The sequence below is a fragment of the Balaenoptera acutorostrata genome, chromosome 16 (genome assembly GCF_949987535.1).
Source record: "Balaenoptera acutorostrata chromosome 16, mBalAcu1.1, whole genome shotgun sequence".
NCBI lineage: Eukaryota > Metazoa > Chordata > Mammalia > Artiodactyla > Balaenopteridae > Balaenoptera > Balaenoptera acutorostrata.
Window position 1 is genome coordinate 74,745,221 of NC_080079.1, and position 24,695 is coordinate 74,769,915.

General features: G+C 43.4%; 1 protein-coding gene across 4 annotated transcripts in view; it reads right to left on the reverse strand.

Moving 5' to 3' along the window:
- The window catches only part of PCNX2 (pecanex 2), a 283,000-nt gene that overhangs the window by 63,171 nt on the left and 195,134 nt on the right, over positions 1-24,695 (reverse strand). The window lies entirely within an intron of this gene.

Consider the following 24,695-nt stretch of genomic DNA (forward strand, 5'->3'; position numbering starts at 1 on the left):
TCACAAGCTTAGGAAAAGGTGGATTGTCTGTAGCCATGGTAACCAGTGGCCGCCAGAACCAGTTTTAAACCTTTTCAGTTATGACAACCCACCTCAACTTACAGCTTTGGTAAGCAAGCCAGCCAGCCCATGGTGGCCCCTTGCTTCTGAAAGTCAGCTGGTGAGGCACAGACTCAGTCCAGACCTCTCAGGGGTCAACAGTCACTCCCCAAGTGACTGCCCTGCAGAGGGTATCAGCCCACTTATGTCTCTCAAATTCACTGGCCCTTGACCTTCACATGTCCCGAAAACCCTTTTTAAGTGCAACAGTCTGCTGTGCTTGGAGGGACCGTGCCGGACCAGCTTTGACTTATTTCAGACATTGAGTGGTGGTCTCGTCATCCTTTGAAGGATGAAATGTGAAACTGACATCAACCACATGAAGTTGATGATATTCAACTGTTTATGACTTGCAAAAATGGCAATTTCATATGGCTAAACCATACAAGCTTGAACATAATGAGGGTCCGATCTTTACCATGCCTGGCCCCTGCCTTTGCCATCCCTCTGCCCTTTGCTTTCTGTGCTCCAACCACCCTGGCCTTCTTTTTCCGCACCTTCAACACGCCCTGACCTCCTTCTCCCTCCCTCCCTCCCCTGCATCCTTTACACCTGTTGTGTCCTCTATTTGGAGGACTTCCTTTCCAGCTCCACCCACTTTTCCTCGTTGACTCCTCTAATCCTTCCCATCAAGTATCACCTTCTCAGGGAAGCCTTCCTGGCACCTGCTCTGGGCGAGATTCACGTGTCGTGTGCACTTTCATACCTCCCCTTTGGAGCACGTGTCAAGTTAATATTACTACTAAAGCTGACCGTTAACATTTATGTAGCACTTACTCATGTAAGCACTTTACATGTATTAACTCATTACATCTTCACAACCACCTTCTTAGGTGCTATTAATATACCTCTTCTCACAGAGCAAGAACCTGAGGCACCGTGGATTAAATGTCCAAAGTCACAGAGCTCGTGAGTGGTCTAGCCGAGATCTGGACCCAGGTGGGCTGCCTCTGGAGCCTTCACTCTACATCATACACATCTTTGTGTGTGTCAACTAAAAAAATATACATATTCACAACCTAAAAGTTGAAAGTTATGTTTTATTTGGCGGGAACTTCTAGGAATTCAAGCCAGGGAGGGCAGCATCTCAAGTAACCCTGAGAGAACTGCTCGGAGGAGGTGAGCGGGGAGCCAGGTTACATAGAAGTTTTGCAACAAAAGGGCAGGTAGTCTGAACGTCAAAAGATTATTGTTAATTAAAGAAAACCAGATATCTCAAGCTAAGGAATTCAGCACTTTTCTGTGTATGGGCAGATGCAAGAGTCTGGGCTCACTGAAATCACTCCTTTGACGTGCACCTCAGCTCTCTCGGGCCAGTATCCTGTGTTTTCACATCCTGAGTTTCCCCAGGGCTCACCTTAGGGAGTGGCTGCAGTCTGATGGCTGCTAGGTGACAGGTATTCTTTTCCCTCCTGAGTTTCCTCGGGGCTCACCAGCTCACCATCAACTACTGATGACTGTGACATCCTTTGTTTACTGACATGGCAGGAAATACTCCATTTCCTTTTTTTTTTTTTTTTAAAGAATATTGCATTTATTAATTTGAAAAGTAGACCCAAATACTCAGCAATATTCCATTTCTCACATGATAATTTGATTACATCTGCCTCTTACATCAGACCCTAAGGACCGTGAGGTACCATTTTGCTGACATCTGGCAAGCAGCAGTCACTCCATTTGTTGACAAAATAAATGAATAGTCAAAGATAATACTGCTTCTGAAGTGTTTTTCTCTGATAATACCTGCTAAGAAAAAAGGAGACTGCTTCTAGATAACATTTCAATGTGATTGTTGACATACTGCGTGTGATTAAATGAAGAGCATTTTTTGGTGCTTAAGAAACCTCAGAATGCAGACTTCTTTCGTGAACTTGTCTCTTGGGAATCAGAGCAGATTAACAAGATGTTTAGATGCATCTGTATTTTAAATAAATAAGAAAGTTTGTCTTCAGAAAAAAAAAAAAGTATTCTCATTTCCTCCGATGTCTCAGATATTTGAGAACCATCTAGGCAGGATCCTACTTGAGTTTTGTAAAACAGACTCTACAGATGGGTTGGAAAGGAGGAATATTCTGTTACAGCTCAAAAAGGCCATTAACCCCAGCACAATGTTCTATGACTGCTTCACTTTCCTTGCAAATACCCTCAGATCGGCTCCGAAAATAAAAAACCCGGGGTGGCAGAAAATAAAGCAAACAACAGAATTCTTTCTAATGAAGGCTGGAATCCCATGTCGGCATAGTTAGTCCCTAAATGGAATTTTAATTTCACCTTAAGACCTAGGACAAATGGAATTTTCAGCAGCAGAATAAACAATTTTTAAAGTGGGACTGAGACAAAAGAAAGTCATTTACCAAACTCCTTACGGAATTAAAACACCTTCTAGAACTATGTTAACTGGAAGGCTATCTTTGCAAAAGGCTCTGGACGCAGAGTGCTAAATTCTGATCAGCGGTAACTAAGCCATGCTGCCTGTGTGCCCCAGGGCCTCTGGCTCGCCACCAGACTCTCTAAGAAGGCCAACTGTCAACCATACTGGGTATTTTGAGCTTATCTCCAGTGCTTTCCTTCTGTAAATTTGGTGCTTACCACACAAAGGTGCTAATTAGCTCAGTAATTGGATTTCTGCCTTCACTGTCCTATTGCATGAACATCGGTTCTGCTTCTCAGAGAGAAAAAGCGGGCTCCCAACTCATTCCACAATCTCAGGGGAAGTACAGAATGCTGGTGTGGTTAGGTGGGCATCTGCGGTGTGTGCTCTTAGCCCCTGCCTGGCAAAGCCAAGGCTCATTGCTAGGCCACGCTGAGCGCCACAGGCCGAGAGTCTAGTAATATCATTGGTCTTTCCCAGAGAAACTGACTTACTCAAAGCATCCCTTTCTTATGTTAATACGGCAGGGCTGGTTCCCTCCCTTCAAGCTTTGCCTCCCTCATCTAAATCCAGCACCTTCTCTCTTATGTGGCCTCATCTGAGGGGCTTAAATAATTTAACAGTAATTTACTTAATTCTACTGCTTCGGGTTCCAGTTTGTCAGCACACACAGACAATTTATGGGAGAAGTATTCCCATTTCTGATGGGGAAGTGTGACTGGCTAGAGTGCCTGTTGATATATGGCAAAGCCAGGAAGGATGGCCTGTAGTTCTGTGAGGGCGACCACTGACTGAACCCGCCCACCCTGGCCAGGCACCATAGTAGCCACTGGCATGAGTTCTCTTACAACAGGAGGTCCTGGTAATGAACTCGGAACTAACACGCCACCACCGACCAGAAGAATTCAGGAAAGGTCAAAAGGAGAGAGGAGACGTCAGTCCATATGTCCTACCAACCTCCCAGAATCCTCCTCGCTGGAATCCATCTCGGCTGAGCGATGTGCGGGCCACCAGGAAGGACCCTGAGTCAGAACGATTGGCCAGAGACAATCCCGAAACTAACCCCATCACCATAAAACCCAAGACTGCGAGCCACGTGGCAGAGCAGTTCTCCTGGGTTCCCTGACGCTGCAGCTCTCCGCCCGGGCGCCCATTCCCAATAAAGTCTCTTGCTTTGTCAGCACGTGTGTCTCCTCAGACACATTTCTGAGTGTTAGACAAGAGCCCACTTGCTGGCCCTGGAAGGAGTCCCCTTCCTGCAACAGTTCTCTTCATGCGGCAGGCAGCATTAGGGCAATCTGGACAATGAGAAGGCAGCCAGACACTAAATAAGGACACTGTCACCTTTTAAGTTGAATATATACGCAAGTTTCAACCGGGTTAGTATTTTTTGATGATTTTTGCATCTATATTCATAAGGGATATTGGTCTAAGGTTTTCTTTGCTTGTGACGACTTTGTCTGGCTTTGGTATCAGGGTAATATTGGACCCACAGAATGATTTAGGAACTATTCCTTCCTCCACTCTTTTTTGGGAGATTTGAGAAGGACTGATGTTAATTCTTCTTTAAACATTTTACAGAATTCCAGAGGGAAGCCAACTCATCCTGGGCTTTTCTTTGTTAGGAGTTTTTTGATTACCAATTAACTCCCTTTACTTGTCATAGGTCTATTCAGATTTTCCATTTCTTTTTCAGTCCATTTTGGTAGGGTGTGTGTTTCTAGGAATTCCTCCAGTTCAGCTAGTTTATCTAATTTGTTGGTACACGGTAGTTCATAGAATTCTTTTTCAGTTATGTAATGCTGGTAGTAATGTCCCCACTTCTGTGATTTTAGTAATTTGAGTCTTCTCTCTTCTTTTCTTGGTCATTCTTGGTAAAGGCTTACCAATTTTGTCAATCTTCTCAAAGAATCAACTTTTGGTGTAATTTATTATTTCTATTGATTTTCTATTATCTATTTCATTTCTCTCCATTTTAATCTTTATTACTTCCATCTGTCTGCTTGCTTTGGTTTAGTTTGCTCTTCTTTTTCTAGTTCCTTAACATGGAAGACTAGTTTATTGATTTGAGATTTTTCTTATTTTTTAATTTAGGTATTTACAGCTATGAATTTCCCTCTGAGCACTGCTTTTGCTACATACCATAAGTTTTAATATATTATGTTTTCATTTTCATTCATCACAAAATATTTTTTATTTTCTCTTGTGATTTGTTTTTTGACCCATTGGTTAAGTAGCTTTATTTTATACATCTTTGGGAACTTTCCAGATTTCCTCTTGCTGTTAATTTCCGATTTCATTCCACTGTAGCTGAAGAACATATGTGGCATGATTTCAATCCTTTTAAATTTATTGAGGTTTGTTTTATGGCCTAACACATGGTTTATTCTGGAGAATTGTCCATGTGCATTTGACGAGAACGTCTTTTTAAAAACTTTTGCTTTGTAAAATACTGTTAAAAGTATGAAAAGAGAAAATATTTGCAAACAGCATATCCAACAAAGTGCTAGTATCTAGAATATATTAAAAAAACCCTCAAAACTCAGCAGTAAGAAAAGCAAAACAAAACAAACAAAAAACCCACAAAGAATCCAATTAGAAAGTGAGCAAAGACGTGAACAAACATTTCCCTGAAGAGGACATACTGATGGCAAATAAGCTCAGAAAAAGATGTTCAATGTCATAAGTCATTAGGGAAATGTAGATTAAAACCACAGTGAGATATCATTATACACCCATTAGAATGGCTAAAGTATAAAATAGTGAAAACATCAATATACTTGCAAGGATATGGAGAAACTAGATCCCTTACGCATTGCTGGTGGGGATGTAAAATTGTATCGCTTCTCTGAAAAAAGTTTGGCAGTTTCTTTAAAAAAACTACCATGTGACCCAGCAATTATATTCCTGGGCAATTATGCCAGAGAAGTGAAGACTTATGTCCACCCAAAAACCCATAGACAAATGTCCCTGGCAGCTTTATTCATAATAGCCAAAAACTGGAAGCAACCCAGATGTCCCTTAGTGGGTGAGTTGTTAAACAGACCGTGGTTTCCATACTATGGGATACTGCTCAGCAATTAAAAGGGGCAAACTGCCGACATACAACAACCTGGAAGAATCTTCACTGAACTACAGTGAGTGAAAACAGCCAGTCCCACGAGGTTTAAATACTATATGATTCCTTTCATATAAAACTCTTGCAATGACAAAATTATAGAGTTGGAGAACAGATTAGTGGTTGACAGGAGGTAAGAAGGAGGGAGGGGCAGAAAGGAAGAGTGTGTGACTATCAAAGGGCAGCAGGAGAGGTCTCTGTGGGGATGGACTTGGTCTGTATCTTGACTGGACCAACATCAATATCCTGGTGATCGTTTTACAAGACGTTAACACATGTAAATTGGATAAAGAGTATATGGGGAGATCTCTTTTTATTCTTTCTTTCAACTCCATGTGAACCTATACTTAGCTTTAAAAAAAAAAGTTTAATTAAAAAAATCTCCATAGCTAATAGCAGGCCTGAATTCCGTGACTATAATGCATTCGTGTGAGATTCTTATCTCTCACCCTAACTTGCTTGCATCACAAATTAGGATCACTTCTCCCATTTCAGTCAGAAAAATCCAAGACTCTCCAGCATTCCAAATACAGGAGAAGAAGTCCAACTATTCATTCACTGGGAAGTCATAAATATTAGGGGGTGAAAAGTGTTTCTTCTCTTTCTGCAAATGCAACTAATAAAAATAGTAATAAAACAATCTAGCTGCATATGGTTGGGCAAAGAGTCAGCCAGATGGGGAACTGAAAAGATGGAGATGCAGAGGATTGTAGAGGATTCATAAGGATTAAATGGCCAGGGTGCTGCTGGTTTTTTCCCCAGGATGAACATGACTGATTTAAGGTTTTGACTTCTGGGTGCTACAGCCTCCTGGTAAAAAGAGGCCCAATGTTACAGATTTGACAGTGCTTTTTTTAGAGTTCTGGGTGTTATTTCTCCTGGGGATGAAGACACATTTATTTTTTCATTAGTTACCACTGGTACGCACAGAATTTGGATCAAGATGAGCACACAGCAAAAAGAAACGTCAACCCTTGGCAACGGGACTGCAGGATTTTGCAGTGACACGTGCAGCCCTGATGAGTTACGTCTAGATCCTTCCGTTTTCACAGCCACTTGTGTCAGGAGAGACACAACTCGAGAAGACACGTTCTCCGAACATGAAGCCCGTTAAGACACGGTGCTGTTTAGTCCTCGAGGGATGTGGCACTTACTAAAATCACACCAGCTCTGTTTTCCACTGAGATGGACTTCACTTTTCCTTTGCTATTTTATTCACTCCTAAAGTATAACATTCTACCTCACCCGCACTCAGTCTTCAGATCTGTTACAAAACCAAGTTCAACTAAAAGGATGCTTCTAATTCTACAACCACCATGAGGAACCTGGTCAAATCAGTTACACTGACTAAAATTATAAATAAAGGTATTTATGCAGGTTTGACACCTCATGTTTGCATTTTTAATGATGGTGTACCCTATGCAAAATAATTCAGCCTGGAAACAGCACACAAACAATATGGCAGGGGAACCCCAAGAATGAGACTGCAACTTTAAGTTGATAAATCTGATTTCTGTTTCTCACTTGCTTTATGACTTATTAAATTATTGAGGGATGTAAAGGAGAGAATCACAAAATTCTTCTGATCCTCAGTTTTCTGAGTGCATAAAATCGCAGCTAAAACGTAGCACTTTTGGTAGGAAATTAAAATACAGAGTCCCTTCTATGGCAGTCTACTACAAAACTAAACTAAGAATCACTTTCACCTTGTAACAGGCCTGTTACCCAGGGTCATCATGATTGACAATGGATGAACAGGAAATAGTTTTGATATCACCGCATCAGTACTTTTTATGGGGAAAAAGAAATAGTATTTTTTTTTTATCTTGACAGTGTTTTTCAGATTTGATTTTAAATATTAAAATGGTGTTGAATCTTGGCTCTGGGAGCATAGGGACCAGAGTCAACAGAAAATGAGTTCATTCACCTCCTCCAAGTGTCTGCCACCTGCCCCAGCTTTTCCCGCAGACAGTGTGACAATGACAAGAAAACCTCCTTGGAAGGCTTCCCAAGTGGATCTGCTTTGTCCATGATAACTTCAGCTAGAAAGCTAGTGTTCTATTACTTTTGGACGGCTCTTAAAATTAATCGTTTTTAAAATTTCATTTTCTATGCAATTTTCTTTAAAATCCACTAAGAACTTTCTCTCCTTTCTCTCAAACCTCAAAGTACACCTCTCTCCAAAGCCTTCCCTGTCTCTAGGAAATTAAGCTCCAACCACACAACCTCCAAAACAAGTAATTCTTTAAAATGTAACTTAGTAAGACATTACAAATCAGAAAAGGAATATAATACATTAAATTGCCGTTATTCTTATAAGGTAATATTTTTTCTAATTGTCATGTATGCGATTATTTTTCCACTATTGGTCATTTTTCATTTAAACAAGCTTGATGCGGAGCATCTGTCTACTTAATTGCATTTACAGAGAGAGGCAAACACAGTAATCCAGACATGAAAGAGCATCATAAACCCTATGGAGTGATGATAGCAGAATGTTTCCAAAGCGACAAGAAAAAAAGAGCACGGCTTCCTATGTTCACATAATGCATTAATTTCATTCATCAGCCAATAGTACCATGAACCCCGAAACAGCGACCACATGCAAAGCCTGGGTCAGGTCTTGGCTTTCAATAGAGGGGGACTGAAGTCAGCTTTGGAAATATGCTCAGGGTATTGTGAATGAAAAATGTCACCTGTCGTATCAGTAAACAAAGGATGTTGCAGCCATCAAGCCATCACATTACAGCTGCCCAGACGGTGCACCCTGAGGGAGCTCAGGATGGAAGCAAACAGGATGCCCACCACCAAGCCCTCAGCCACTGCAGCCACCCCCAAACGTGCACCCTGAGGAGACTCAGGATGGGAAAGAACATGACACTGGCCCTAGATAGTTAAGGTGCAGATCAAAGGAATGATTTCAATGAGCATCTGCCCATATAGAGAAAAGCCCTATATTCCTTAACTGGAGATATCTGGTTTTCTTTAATTAACAGTAACCCTTTGATGTTCCAACTACCTGGTTTTTCTTGCAGAAACTCCTCTATATCCTGGCTCCCCCCTTACCTCTTCGGAACAGTCCCTCAGAGCCATCTGAGAGGCTGACCTCTGGGCTTGAAGTCCTTAGAAAGTCCTCAGAATAAAACATAATTCTCAACTTTTCAGTTGTGCATTTTTTCAGTCGACAGTAACAAGATTAAAGAGTGCCCCCTACCCCACGACTGCAATGGTAAGGAGTGAGTCTTAAGCTAGAGCCTCAAATGCATTAGTCCCCCAGGACTCAGAGTGGTCATCCCACAGCCCACATGGGTCCTCCCATAGCTGTGTCGGCAACGGGGACGGCGTGGCCAGTAACATGCACTTTGCGTGTTGGCTGATCACAAGCAAGGCCTTCAAAAGGGCTCAGGGTTCTTGGTGTTGGGGAGTGAACCCTCACTGTGCAGATACCTCCATCTGCCCAGGAAATCTCCTGCGCCAGGAACGTGTGAGCCCTGCAGTCAAAGGGTTTGAGGCAACACAGATTTAAAAGCTGAAGCCTTCTGCCTTCCTTTGTTTAGAATCAATCAATCCCATCTCCAACACATCCTTAAAAGCTGAAAAAGCTGCCAGGCCTGAGAAGGGCTCTGCCCTTGTGCTGTGCTAGGCTGACACTCCCTGCGACCGCCCATCAGCCGGACTCTGCCACAGCGCCTCACTCCTGGGTGACCTTGACTCCCGGGTGACCTTGACATGTTGAGTCAGCAGCACCAGACAGACAGCCGGAAGCAGGTGGGCAGGTGGAGACCTTCCGGCAGCCGCCCAGTCAACTTCACTACTCTGCACTTTCTAGACTCTGTAACTGCTCAGCAGGTTGGCACAGGACTCTGCGTAAAATTATGCATTGCAGCGTAATCAATAATCAGCTCAAACCAGTGCTCTTTGAGAAATTCAACACACTGGAGTTCCTCAAAAGCGGCATCCTTCTGGAATACATTTGCATAATCACTCATCACCACACCCAAAGTGTCAAACCTTACCCCTGGGTACGTGTGTGTGAGCTTTCTCATCCGTCAGCAAAACAGCAGGATGGGGCCAAGTTCATCACTTAGTGTTGCAGACATCAGACATAGACCTGGGTTTCCAGCTGAACAAATCCAAGGCAGAGAAGGGATGTGGAAGGACTGATTAAGACACAGGGCGTATCAGCCAGAGAGCGAGGGAGGCTCAGACTCCCGTCTGCCACTCCACCCTTCTCTGGAATTCTAGACTATTTAGACTCACAGAATTACCATGCTAAAGATCTTACCTTCGTGCTGTCATCCCTCCAAATAAAATTATGAAGGAAGGATCCCTTCGATAAAAGCCATCACTTGCTTTTATTATGAGTCTCTCGATTTCAAGTGACAGAAAACCCAACTGGAAACGGCTTAAGCAAAACCTGTAACTCACTGGTTCACACAGCTGAAAGGTCAACGGAGCCCAGCTGGACTCAGGGGCTAGGGTGCGTGGTGTCATCAGGAATCATCCTCCACGTCCCTCGGCCCTGCCCGTCTGCTGTGTTCTCAGGCCAGTTCACACCTCATGGGGACAAAAAGGCTGCCAGCATCATTAGGCTTGCATCTCACACTACCAAGCCCAGTGGGAAAGACAATTCTCCTCCCCTGCAGGCCTGCCACACCCCAAGTCCCAGGCAGAAACAATCCCTCTCTGGAACTCTGGGTTTCAAACCTTGCCTTTCTCTTGCCTTTTTGGCCACGGTCTCACCTGCTCATCTGTTTCTTGCTTACCTGTGGCCTGAAGTCCAGGAAAATGTTTACGCAGAGCTCAGTTTTACTAGAGTGGAATGAAAGGTGAGGCAGGTTGCCGGCTGCACATTCACAGACTCAGCCCACGCGTCCCCAGCCACTGGGCTGAGATTCGCTGATACTGAACTCTGAGCTCCTGTGGCTCTTCAGTCTGCCTGGACACCTCCACTTCATTCTGCATAACTGAGAATGTCTCTTGCTGGCTCCTCTTCACCTCTATGACTTCTGGAAAGTTCGAGATTTGGTCCAATTTCCCACCCTGGCTGTGCGTGTAAGTCCCGGGATGCACTGCCTCCTCACACGTGGCCTAAACCGTGTCAATCCCGAAACGCCTTATTTATCAACAGACACACATATGGAACTTCAAAGTGACTCCCAGGCATGTTTAAATTGCTCAGAACTCCCAGATTTATATATGCATCAGCCTCGGAGTCCCTTCCGGGGGGAGGATTCCCTAAGACCTATCATCAGCCCCCAGGAAAAGTGAGGGCGTTTCCTGATCCTTTTCACAGGCCTATCAAGTTACTTAACAGCCCGGACCTGGCAAGGTCTGGAACCAGGGCACCCTGGTGCCTCACATCATTGGTGGTCCTGGGTCTCCCAGTGGGAGAGGCTCCCAGTGCCCGCTCTGGAAATACCGGAGGCAGCAGGCCACACCCAAGGGGGCGCCCCTCCACCTCCCTGCTCAGGGTCCGGGGCTGCTGGGAAGCAGGCGGGGCTGCAGCTCCCGACCGGGACCTCGGGAAGGAGCCCCTCGGCGCCCGGCTCAGGGATGCGGGAGCATTGCAAGGTCCCCGCAGAATCAGGGGAAGACAAACTCGCCGGCGATGGTCCAGACCTGGCCAGGTGTCCCCTCACCACCTCCTCCTGAGCCTGCGGAGGGGCTCCAAGCCCCTGAGCTGCAAGGCTCCTGTGGTCCAGTCATCAGTGAGACGGCTCAGAAGATGAACTAGAGAGTGGCCTTGGGAGAGTCGTGCTGGGTTTGACTTGGGTCACTTTGGACCTGCCTGAGGGCAGAGGAGAGGTTTGGGACCAACGTCTGCTTCTGAGGAGGTGACAGGGAGCATGGCCACCTCTGCCACACCTGGCGCTGCCCCCCACAGAGATAGGCTGTACAGAGCTCCTCTAGGGACCCAGAGAAGGCCTTTCTGGAGTGAGGCACACAGGGAACCCGGGCCCCGGGCTGCAGCCGCCTTCCCTTCCAGACGGGCTCTTGTGACCATACCTCTCGAGTCAAGAGCAAATGCTTTAAATGGCAGTCACTGGTTTTTTTGTTTTATGAGGTTTTTTTGGGGTTTTTTTTGCTGTGGGAGATATTTGACACAATGGAAAGGGCTTGAAATAAGGCCAGTCCTGGTTAATATCTTGGATCAGCCACTGACGTATTCTGTGACTTTGGGCAAGTTACTGAACTTCCCTGAGTCTCCTTTTTCTGATCTGTGAAATGAGAAAAATGAAATTCTGCTTCCAAAGTGGGTGTCAGGATGGGAATGAATATATCTGAGCAGGTGAGCAGGTGTTCACTAAATACAAAAAGATGACGATCACTCCTGTTACTGCTGCATTGTTCCTACTGCCTTTATTACATTTAATAGTAATAGGTCCAGGGCCCAACACACTCCTAGGTGTGCATCCGAGAGCTCTAACAGCCCTAAGACACCTGATAAGGGATCTTCATGACTTTATCTCCACAGTAAATTTGTCCAGGTGCTTTGAAAACATATCCAAATAAATTGGGGGGGGTAGCTTAATTGCGAGTTGAAATATGCAAATCCCTCCCAGCATAACTGCAAACCTGAATTACAGTGCTGCATTTTACTATTAACACATAAGCCATATAATCTTCCTGCTTTATACTTTAAAAAGAATGCCTTTTGAGACGCTCAATGCTTTGCACAAAGATCTTACAAGCCATGCTTAAAACAGCTCGCTGGGAAGAGACTATCCAGCAAAATCCTCCCCATTCTGAAAAAAGGTAGAAAATAAAGCGTGAAGCTGAGAATTCCTTTCTTTGACTGCCTTAAGCAAGTCAGGCATCCATGGCTGTACAGCTTATCATCATTAACAAATCATGAACGAAGACCCAGATGGTGACAGGCAAGCCCATGTGCAGATAGCACAAGTGAGGGCCCTGGAGAGATGATGAAGGACAGCAGTGACGTCGACCTCTATGCACTGGAATGTTGAGTTAAAGCCCAGAAGTTGAGAAGTGATAGAGGCAATGTACATTTCTGCTTCTCAGTAGAACACACATGCATGAGAGTGGGATGAGGAAGACTTGGCTTGGCAATACTTGAGTAAAATCACTGCGAGGGTTTCGATTTTAAGAGGCATAAATGAGAGCAGGACATAGGACTCAGAGGAAGTAACAGGTCCCTCTACTATGAGCTGAGTAGGTGACACCTGGAGCAGTCTAAGGAGGGCACAGTCAGGGTCAACCCAGTAAACAACTGGATGAGGACGGCTGAGATGCTCAAGGTCTAGACCGTTTCACACAAAAAAACAGATAGGACTGTTAAGCCTGAAGCAGAGACCTGAGAAGGGAAGGAGAGCTGCCTTCAAACTGGTAAAGGATGGAATGTACAGGAGGCACAAGGATGCGGGTTGCTCCAGGATCAGCAGGTGTATCCAGGTGACTGGGGTATCCGGGCGATGCCACAAGGAGCAGATTCAGAGCAATGAGAGCCCCAGCTGTGACTGACAAAGATCACACGGGCTGCCCAGTGAGACACAAGTCCTGCTCCACCCAGAGTAGGAGGAGGGCTCCCTTCCGTGGACGGTACAGAGGGGATTCTGTAATTCCAAGGGTCCATGCTAGTCTCTCTTCTATATTACAAACCCAAGAAGGGGCTGGGAAGTAGCACAGTAAGATCCATGAGAGCTCACTGAGACCGGCTGAAGTATTCTGATCATCTCTTTTGTTGTCTGATAAACCACAAAAGAGTGGCACTTTGAAGATCTTGTTTTTTCCACTAAGGCAGCTGTGATGCTCAAAGAACAGAACCTGGGCTCTGGGACTGGCTAAGGCCTCAAAATAAACACAGCACCTGATGGTGAAGACTAGTATTTATGGGGCATCTCACAGCACGCTGGTTGTGGACGTGATCCTCCGTGGTCTACACATGTGTTCTTTCATGGGTTGATTGTGTTCTGCCATTTCAGAAACGATTTCAGGTAGGTTGCAAGGATACATAAAATACGTCTAGACTTAACTGAATTAAAAGTTGAAATGATAGCACACAGAAATACAGGGAAGGAAAACAAAATGGGTGCAGAACTTGGTGTTTATGACTTCTGGGAGGCACATAGAGACAGTCATCCCATTTTACACATGAGTCAACTGAGGCTCACAGGCTGAATAATTTCCTAAAGTCAAACACCTAGCCAAGCATACGGGCTGGGATTTTATTCAAGGTCTGACTGACCGCAAAGCTGGTGCTTTCTGACGGAACACCACTGCCTCAGGGAGAGCTGAGGATGAAGTGACCCTGATTATCTTCTTGCTGACTAGGGTGAGACCAAGGGCATGGAATACAGAGTTGACTTTTTTGCAGACCAATCACATAGAATGATTCCAATCTTAAAGCCCAGCGCAGTGGCCTCACATACATGCTTACTGTATACTTGTTGACAAGGATAATGCCCAGAACAAATTAACATTTTAAAACCAATCCGGAAAATATAATAGAAATGTAACAACCATGAAGCTATATTTGCCCGTCAGGTAGCTGTTATGTGTGTCTCCTCATAGCTATGGTATTTAACATTTTATAGAAGACTTTTGATGTATGAAAGCAAAATCATTGTTAATGGGATTTTTCCTTCTTTAGGGCTGAAGACAGTCGACTCCTTTAGGAGTGAGACATTGGCTAAGATAACCAGGGCCATGAGTCAAATATATACTTTCCAGCCTAAACATCTGTTTCACGTTAATAACAAAGTTTGGTTATTTAGCAATTGTTTATATATAAAGAGAAGGATGATGAATCATAATATCAAAATGTGTTTCTAAAGCTTTTTAAAAATACTCTGAAAGGAGGCGCCTTTGAGATGGTGGAGGAATAAGACGTGAAGATCACCTTCCTCCCCACAAATACATCAAAACTACATCTACATGTGGAACAGCTCCTACAGAACACCTACTGAATGCTGGCAGAAGACCTCAGACTTCCCAAAAGGCAAGAAACTGTCCCCATGTGATCCAGGGACAACTTCGCCGGGAGAACGCACTGCGCGCCTCAGGCTGCTGAAACGTCACGCTGGCCTCTGCCGCCGCAGGCTCACCCCACATCCGTACCCCTCCCTCCCCCCGGCCTGAGTGAGCCAGAGCCCCCGAATCAGCTGCTCCTTTAACCCCGTCCTGTCTGAGCGAAGAACAGACGCCCTCAGGCGACCTACATGCAGAGGTGGGTCCAAATCCAAAGCTGAACCCCAGGAGCTGTGCAAACAAAGAAGAGAAAGGGAAACTCTCCCAGCAGCCTCAGGAGCAGCAGATTAAATCACAATCACAATCTCCACAGTCAACTTGATGTATCCTGCATCAGTGGATTACCTGAATAGACAACAAATCATCCCAAAATTGAGGCAGCGGACTTTGGGAGCAACTGTAGAATTGGGGTTTGCTTTCTGCATCTAATTTGTTTCTGGTTTTATGTTTATAGTAGTTTAGTATTTAGAGCTTATTATCATTGGTAGATTTGTTCATTGATTTTGTTGCTCTCTTCCTTTTTTTTAAAATATATATATATATTTTTCCTTTTTCTCTTTTTGTTGAGTGTGTATGTGTATGCTTCTTTGTGTGATTTTGTCTGCATAGCTTTGCTGTCGCCATTCTTCCTAGGGCTCTGATTGTCTGTTTTTTGTTTTTTAGGGTTTTTTAGTATAGCTTTTAGCACTTGTTATCATTGGTGGATTTGTTTTTTGGTTTGGTTGCTCTCTTCTTTCTTTCTCTCTGTTTTATTTATTACTTTTTAATTTTTAATTTTTTAATATTTTTTATTTTAATAACTTTATTTTATTTTATTTACTTTTCTCCTTTCTTTCTTTCTTTTTCCCCCCTTTCCTTTGGAGCCATGAGGCTGACAGGGTCTTGGTGCTCTGGCCGGGTATCAGGCCCAAGCCTCTGAGGTGGGAAAGCCGAGTTCAGGACATTGGTCCACCAGAGACATCCCGGCCCCATGTAATATCAAACGGCGAAAGCTCTCCCAGAGATCTCCATCTCAATGCCAAGACCCAGCTCCACTCAATGACCAGCAAGCTACAGTGCTGGACACCCTATGCCAAAGAACTAGCAAGACAGGAACACAACCCCACCCATTAGCAGAGAGGTTGCCTAAAATCATAATAAGGCCACAGACACCCCAAAATACACCACCGGACGTGGTCCTGCCCACCAGAAAGACAAGATCCAGCCTCATCCACCAGAAAAAAGGCACCAGTCCCCTCCACCAGGAAGCCTACACAAACGACTGAACTAACCTGACACACTGGGAGCAGACACCAAAAACAACGGGAACTACGGACTTGAAGCCTGTGAAATGGAGACCCAAAACACAGTAAGTTAAGCAAAATGAGAAGACAGAGGAATACACAGCAGATGAAGGAGCAAGGTAAAAACCCACCAGACCAAACAAATGAAGAGGAAATAGGCAGTCTACCTGAAAAAGAATTCAGAGTAATGATAGTAAAGATGATCCAAAATCTTGGAAATAGAATGGAGAAAATACAAGAAACGTGTGACAAGGACCTAGAAGAAATAAAGAGCAAACAAACCATGATGAACAACACAATAAATGAAATTAAAAATTCTCTAGAAGGAATCAATAGCAGAATAACTGAGGCAGAAGAACGGATAAGTGACCTGGAAGATAAAATAGTGGAAATAACTACCGCAGAGCAAAACAAAGAAAAAAGAATGAAAAGAATTGAGGACAATCGCAGAGACCTCTGGGACAACATTAAATGCACTAACATTCGAATTATAGGGGTCCCAGAAGAAGAAGAGAAAAAAAAGGGACTGAGAAAATATTTGAAGACATTACAGTTGAAAACTTCCCTAACATGGGTAAGGAAATAGTCAATCAAGCCCAGGAAGCGCAGAGAGTCCCATACAGGATAAATCCAAGGAGAAACACGCCAAGACACATATTAATCAAACTATCAAAAATTAAATACAAAGAAAAAATATTAAAAGCAGCAAGGGAAAAGCAACAATTAACATACAAGGGAATCCTGATAAGGTTAACAGCTGGTCTTTCAGCAGAAACTCTGCAAGCCATAAGGGAGTGGCAGGACATATTTAAAGTGATGAAAGGGAAAAACCTACAACCAAGATTACTCTACCTAGCAAGGATCTCATTCAGATTCCACAGAGAAATTAAAACCTTTACAGACAAACAAAAGCTAAGAGAATTCAGCACCACCAAACCAGCTTTACAACAAACGCTAAAGGAACTTCTCTAGGTAGGAAACAGAGAAGGAAAAGACTTACAATAACAAACCCAAAACAATTAGGAAAATGGTAATAGAAACATACATATAGATAACTACCTTAAATGTAAATGGATTAAATGCTCCAAACAAAAGACACAGACTGGCTGAATGGATACAAAAACAAGACCCATATATATGCTGTCTACAAGAACCACTTCAGACCTAGGGACACCTACAGACTGAAAGTGAGGGGATGAAAAAAAATATTCCACGCAAATGGAAATCAAAAGAAAGCTGGAATAGCAATTCTCATATCAGACAAAATAGACTTTAAAATAAAGACTATTACAAGAGACAAAGAAGGACACTACATAATGATCAAGGGATCCATCCAAGAAGAAGATATAACAATTGCAAATATTTATGCACCCAACATAAGAGCACCTCAATACATAAGGTAAATGCTAACAGCCATAAAAGGGGAAATCGACAGTAACACAATCATAGTAGGGGAATTTAACACCCCACTTTCACCAATGGACAGATCATCCAAAATGAAAATAAATAAGGAAACACAAGCTTTAAATGATACATTAAACAAAGATGGACTTAACTGATATTTATAGGACATTCCATCTATTACAAATGGAATTACATTCCATCTATTACATTCCATCTATTACAAATGAATTACATTACATTTGTAATTAATTACAAATTAATTACATTCCATTTGTAATCCAGAAACAGCAGATTACACTTTCTTCTCAATCGCTCATGGAACATTCTCCAGGATAGATCATATCTTGGGTCACAAATCAAGCCTTGGTAAATTTAAGAAAATTGAAATTGTATTAAGTATCTTTTCCAACCACAGCGCTATGAGACTAGATATCAATTACAGGAAAAAAATCTGTCAAAAATACAAACACATGGAGGCTAAACAATACACTACTAAATAACCAAGAGATCACTGAGGAAATCAGAGGAAATCAAAAAATACCTAGAGACAAATGACAATGGAAACACGGCAACCCAAAACCTATGGGATGCAGCAAAAGCAGTTCTAAGAGGGAAGTTTATAACAAAACAATCTTACCTCAAGAAACAATAAACATCTCAAATAAACAACCTAACCTTATGCCTAAAGCAATTAGAGAAAGAAGATCAAAAAGCCCACAAAGTTAGCAGAAGGGAAGAAATCATAAAGATCAGATCAGAAATAAATGAAAAAAAAATGAAGGAAACGATAGCAAAGATCAATAAAACTAAAAGCTGGTTCTTTGAGAAGATAAACAAAATTGATAAACCATTAGCCAGACTCATCAAGAAAAAGAGGGAGAGGACTCAAATCAATAGAATTAGAAATGAAAAAGGAGAAGTAACAACTGACACTTCAGAAATACAAAGGATCATGAGACATTACTACAAGCAACTATATGCCAATAAAATGGAAAACCTGGAGGAAATGGACAAATTCTTAGAAAGGCACAACCTTCTGAGACTGAACCAGGAAGAAACAGAAAATAGAAACAGACCAATCACATGCACTTAAATTGAAACTGTGATTAAAAGTCTTCCAACAAACAAAAGCCCAGGACCAGATGGCTTCACAGGCAAATTCTATCAAACATTTAGAGAACTGCTAACACCTATCCTTCTCAAACTCTTCCAAAATATAGCAGAGGGAGGAACACTCCCAAACTCATTCTACGAGGCCACCATCACCCTGATACCAAAACCAGACAAGGATGTCACAAAAAAAGAAAACTACAGGCCAATATCACTGATGAACAGAGATGCAAAAATCCTCAACAAAATACTAGCAAACAGAATCCAACAGCACATTAAAGAATCATACACCATGATTAAGTAGGGTTTATCCGAGGGATGCTAGGATTCTTCAATATATGCAAATCAATCAATGTGATACACCATATTAACAAATTGAAGGAGAAAGACCATATGATCATCTCAATACATGCAGAAAAAGCTTTCGACAAAATTCAACACCCATTTATGATAAAAAAAAACCCTCACAATGTAGGCATAGGGCGAACTTACCTCAACATAATAAAGGCCAAATATGACAAACCCACAGCCAACATCATTCTCAATGGTGAAAAACAAACCATTTCCATTAAGATCAGGAACAAGACAAGGTTGCCCACTCTCACCACTATTATTCAACATAGTTTTAGAAGTTTTAGCCACAGCAATCAGAGAAGAAAAAGAAATAAAAGGAATCCAAATCAGAAAAGAAGTAAAGCTGTCACTGTTTGCAGATAACATGATACTATACATAGAGAATCCTAAAGATGCCACCAGAAAACTACGAGAGCTAATCAATGAATTTGGTAAAGTAGCAGGATACAAAATTAATGCACAGAAATCCCTTGCATTCCTATACACTAATGATGAAAAACCTGAAAGAGAAATTAAGGAAACACTTCCATTTACCATTGCAACAAAAAGAATAAAATACCTAGGAATAAACCTACATAAGGAGACAAAAGACCTGTATGCAGAAAACTATAAGACACTGATGAAAGAAATTAAAGATGATACAAACAGATGGAGAGATATACCATGTTCTTGGGTTGGAAGATTCAACATTGTGAAAATGACTATACTACACAAAGCAATCTACAGATTGAATGCAATCCCTATCAAACTACCAATGGCATTTTTCACAGAACTAGAACAAAAAATTTCACAATTTGCATGGAAACACAAAAGACCCCAACAGCCAAAACAATCCTGAGAAAGAAAAATGGAGCTGCAGGAATCAGGCTCCCTGACTTCAGACTATATTTAAAGCTACAGTAATCAAGACAGTATGGTACTGGCACAAAAACAGAAATATAGATCAGTGGAACAGGATAGAAAGCCCAGAGGTAAACCCATGCACATATGGTCACCTTATCTTTGATAAAGGAAGCAAGAATATACAGTGGAGAAAAGACAGCCTCTTCAATAGTGGTGCTGGGAAACCTGGACAGCTACATGTAAAACAATGAAATTAGAACACTCCCTAACACCCTACACAAAAATAAACTCAAAATGGATTAAAGACCTAAACGTAAGGCTAGACACTATAAATCTCTTAGAGGAAAACATAGGCAGAACACTCCATGACATAAATCACAGCAAGATCTTTTTTGACCCGTCTCCTAGAGAAATGGAAATAAAAACAAAAATAAACAAATGAGACCTACTGAAATTTAAAAGCTTTTGCACAGCAAAGGAAACCATAAACAAGATGAAAAGACAACCCTCAGAATGGGAGAAAATATTTGCAAACGAAGCAATGGACAAAGGATTAATCTCCAAAATATACAAGCAGCTCATGCAGCTCAATATCAGAAAAACAAACAACCCAATCCAAAAATGGGCAGAAGACCTAAATAGACATTTCTCCAAAGAAGATATACAGATTGCCAACAAACACATGAAAGGATGCTCAACATCACTAATCATTAGAGAAATGCAAATCAAAACTACAATGAGGTATCACCTCACACCTGTCAGAATGGCCATCATCAAAAAATCTACAAACAATAAATGCTGTAGAGGGTGTGGAGAAAAGGGTACCCTCTTGCACTGTTGGTGGGAATGTAAATTGATACAGCCACTATGGAGAACAGTATGGAGATTTCTTTAAAAACTAAAAGTAGAACTACCATACGACCCACCAATCCCACTCCTGGGCATATACCCTGAGAAAACCATAATTCAAAAAGAGTCATACACCACAATGTTCACTGCAGCTCTATTTACAATATCCAGCACATGGAAGCAACCTAAGTGTCCATCGACAGATGAATGGATAAAGAAGATGTGGCACATATATACAATGGAATATTACTCAGCCAGAAAAAGAAACAAAATCGAGTTATTTGTAGTGAGGTGGATGGACGTAGAGTCTGTCATACAGAGTGAAGTAAGTCAGAAAGAGAAAAACAAACACCGTATGCTAACACATATATATGGAGTCTAAAATGGTTCTCAAGAACCTAGGAGCAGGACAGGAATAAAGACACAGACATAGAGAATGGGCTTGAGGACACGGGGAGGGGGAAGGATAAGCTGGGACGAAGTGAGAGAGTGGCATGGACATATATACACTACCAAATGTAAAACAGATAGCTAGTGGGAAGCAGCCGCATAGCACAGGGAGATCAGCTCAGTGCTTTGTGACCACCTAGAGGGGTGGGATAGGGAGGGTGGGAGGGAGATGCAAGAGCGAGGGGATATGGGGATATATGTATACGTATAGTTGATTCACTTTGTTATACAGCAGAAACTAACACAACAATGTAAAGCAATTATACTCCAGTAAAAATGTTAAAAAAAAAATACTCTGACATAAGGGGATTTATAAACACCAGGCACTATTATTACAGTGCATTTGCTGTTGTTGCCTGTAAGTTAAATGGAGACACCAGGCCGAACTCATCAAGACCAATCTTAAAGACCTTCTTAGTTAAGAACAGTTTAATAGTGCACAGCCTGATGGTGGCGAATGAAATCCAGATTACGATTTCCTTTCCCTTTTACGTAATACTGTTGGATTTAATTCATCTAAGAAATAGTTACAGAACATCTTCTGTGTGCGTGGCCCCGTAGGGACACAAAGATGAAAAAAAAACAAGTCCAGGCTTGGAGGTAGAGTCAGTCCACACCAATCCTTGGTACAATTTACTGATGGTCACAGAGCAAATTTATTTTCCAAAGGTGACCACTACAGTACCTCTCATCCCACAAGTCCTTCCTGAACCTTCCATTCATCCATCAGGAGGCAGAATATGACTCCCCTCTTTGTGAGTCTGTGTGCGTGTGGGTGGAAGTGGAGGGGTTGGGGGAGGGAAGGGCACTCGGTGAGAAGGGCACAGCCGAGGGAGGGCTGGGAATGAAAAATCCACAATACGCGATGTATGAAATAGTACTGTGGGAGATTAGGACTGAGGTGAGGTGGGTCTATATTTGTGCTGCCCTATATGATAGCCTCGAGTCACATGCGGCTACTTAAATGTAAATGAATTAAAATTCAATAGAATTAAAACTTCAGCCACACTAGCCCTGTTCCAGGTGCTGGGAGGGCTCCCATACTGGACGAGGCAGATACAGAGCATTTACATCAGTGCTGGGCTCTGAGGTACGTCTCCTTGTCGCCCAGGCAGCAGTGTCCCACCGCGGGCTTCTGAGACAGTGGGACCTGGTGCTGTGTCTGGGGAATCAACCAGAGAGCAGGTTAGTTAGGTGGGCAGAGGACACGTTTGTCACCAGCCCCCAGTGAGGAGCAGCGTTGGAGAACAAAAAGTCTGCGGATTCCAAGACAGCCCAGGCTGGGGAAAACAGACGGGCCAGAGTCACCAGGTAGCTGGCGATTTACTTATCGGTTCCATAGAGTATGAAAGCGGTTCTGTTACAGTACAGGGCTCGCTGGAGACTTGCAAAAACCACAGGCAGCTTTAGGAGGTCTGGAAGAAAAATCAAAGGGCTGGAAAGTGAAGGAGCAGGGGTGGAAAGGAAGAGGAGGCCAGGAGAGGGGACGGCAAGTGCCCCTCATCACACCCCCAGGGTGGGGCTGGCGACCCTGGTACCCACTGGCAGATCGTGCTCACTGTCCTGAGAGGGGAGAATACCTCTCAGTCAGTGGCGGGACAGCTAGTAAACAATTAATCAATTACCCTAACAACTGCTTCTCTGTATCAGACTGAAAAGAAAGCAGTAGGAGCAGCTACAGAGACACTCACAAATAAGAACAGGAAAAGTCATTAGTGTTTGAAATAAAAACCAACAGTTTCAGATACAGAGAATGGGCTTTCCAGAGGGCTTGCAGGGATCCAGATGAGATTTCCTGCCATTTCTTTTCCTCGTACCCACCACTCTTACTGGCCTGAATTCCATCACTGATCTTTTAAGCAGATGACCACAGGGCTCTGTGTTCTGAGGCTTAACGCAAGTTGACAAGAGACTTTCAGCTGGCTGCGTTCGGCATCAGCATCTCTCCCCACCCCTCAGTGGGACTGAACAGTTTCCCCACCTTGGCTCCTTCAGAGAGACCTAGGAAAGGCAGGATGTCCCTATGCGTTGCCACAGACTCTGCTGTCTCCTTCTTATCCTAGGACAGCCAACCAAAGCCCCCATTTGCAACAGAGTGCTACACTGGGGGGTAGAACAGATCACAACATCGTCAATTCTTTGTGAGACTGAATAAGGAAACACTCTAGCAGCCCAGACTTTTCAGTAACCCACATAAACCGACAATTCAGACCTCGGTGTACGGCGGCGAGCAGGTAGCTGAGTCTTGGCAGGGAGGAGGCTAAATAAGAAAATACCAAACTTGCGTTGCACAGGCGTTAGGATGTCTCCCCTCAATAAAAGCATCTCACAAAGACTTCTCCATTCCCCTTTCTACTGGGGAAGCTTAACACCCCCTCCAGCTCAAAGGGGATGCGTTTTGCTTATCAAATTCTCCCCCCGGCCAAAAAAACTGGTTCCTAACTTATCTGAGAATAGGAGACAAAAAGAAATCTTTTGTGTTACAGAGCACATTTAAAATATCTTGCACTTTCCTGCATAGTTAAAAGCACACGAGATTGCCACACTTCTTATTCACAGTGTTTGCACTTTCCAGAAGTGTGATCTTTAAGAGCTCCACAAAGGTCCCCCAAATTGTTTTCTCCTTAAAAAGCATAAAGACAAGCCAGTGCTGGTGGTTTTCTTTTCCTTCTGACTCTGTAAGTACTCACGGTATCTCTTTAGACAAATGCCAAAGAGGACTCTTGTTTACGTGTACATTTCAAGACGGCTTCACTTGTACAGCAAAAAGCCCACCTCTCTTAAAAGATGAGGAATCTGTGGGGCACACAAGGGGCCTTCCCCACCTCTTGGTGGTCTCCCAGCACTGGCTTACCTTGGGGTGCTCCGGTTTGGTTGGATTTCCCCAGGACCCGTAAATGTGAGGTCCCGGGGATGGGATACCTGTTAGCATGGGTCAGGTGGGGACAGGGATTCCAAGCAGGGCAATCAGAGGAGAATCCCACCAGCGCACGCCAGCACGATGCTTACTTTGTTCTAGGTGCTTTAGGTCTATTAACTCGTATTCTCCCCACAAGGCTGTGAAGTAGGCCTTATTCCTTTGCCCCCATTTTACAGAAGAGGAGAGAGGCGTTGAGGTCACCAGCACCGAGGGTGGAGGCGAGGTGTGAGCCCAGGCAGGCTGGCGGCCCAAGCTGTGTTTTCATCACGACGCCCCACCGCCTGCCCCAGAAGGACGTGCATCTTCCGTGCACATAAACCGTCTAACCACGCAGACCTCCTAACTTAACGTTGGCCTCTGTGAGACGTGAAGGGCGCATTGTAAAGTGGCAGAGCAGCGGAAAAGGTAGACACGTTACAGAAGATGGATTAGGGCTTGGACGCGACAGCCCAGGTATGGCTAGTAAATTAGGGCAAATGAGATCTGCAACGGAAGACGACCCCAGCTGGAGACAGGCTGGCTCTCCCCACCTCCTCCTCTGGCTGTTCTCAGGTCCTCCCCCGACAAATCATTAACAACTCTTGAATGTTACTCAGGGAACCATCACTCCTCCCTTCCCACCACTCCTGAAAAAAATCACTGCCCTCGCTCCATCACTGTTTGCTTGAGGAAATTTATGACCGACTGGTCTAAACAGTCAAGACAAAGTGCAGAAATCATCTTCTACAAGTTTAATGATGCTCAGAAAAAATGGTATGCTCTCTTACGTTGAGCTGTGATGCATGTACACTTGTACATGACATGTATATTTCGAAGGCCCACAGAAGGGAGCCGTGCCCCCCAGGGGTAATCTCATCCAATGACAGGACCACGGCTCCTGAGACAACCTCTCTAAGGGCAACT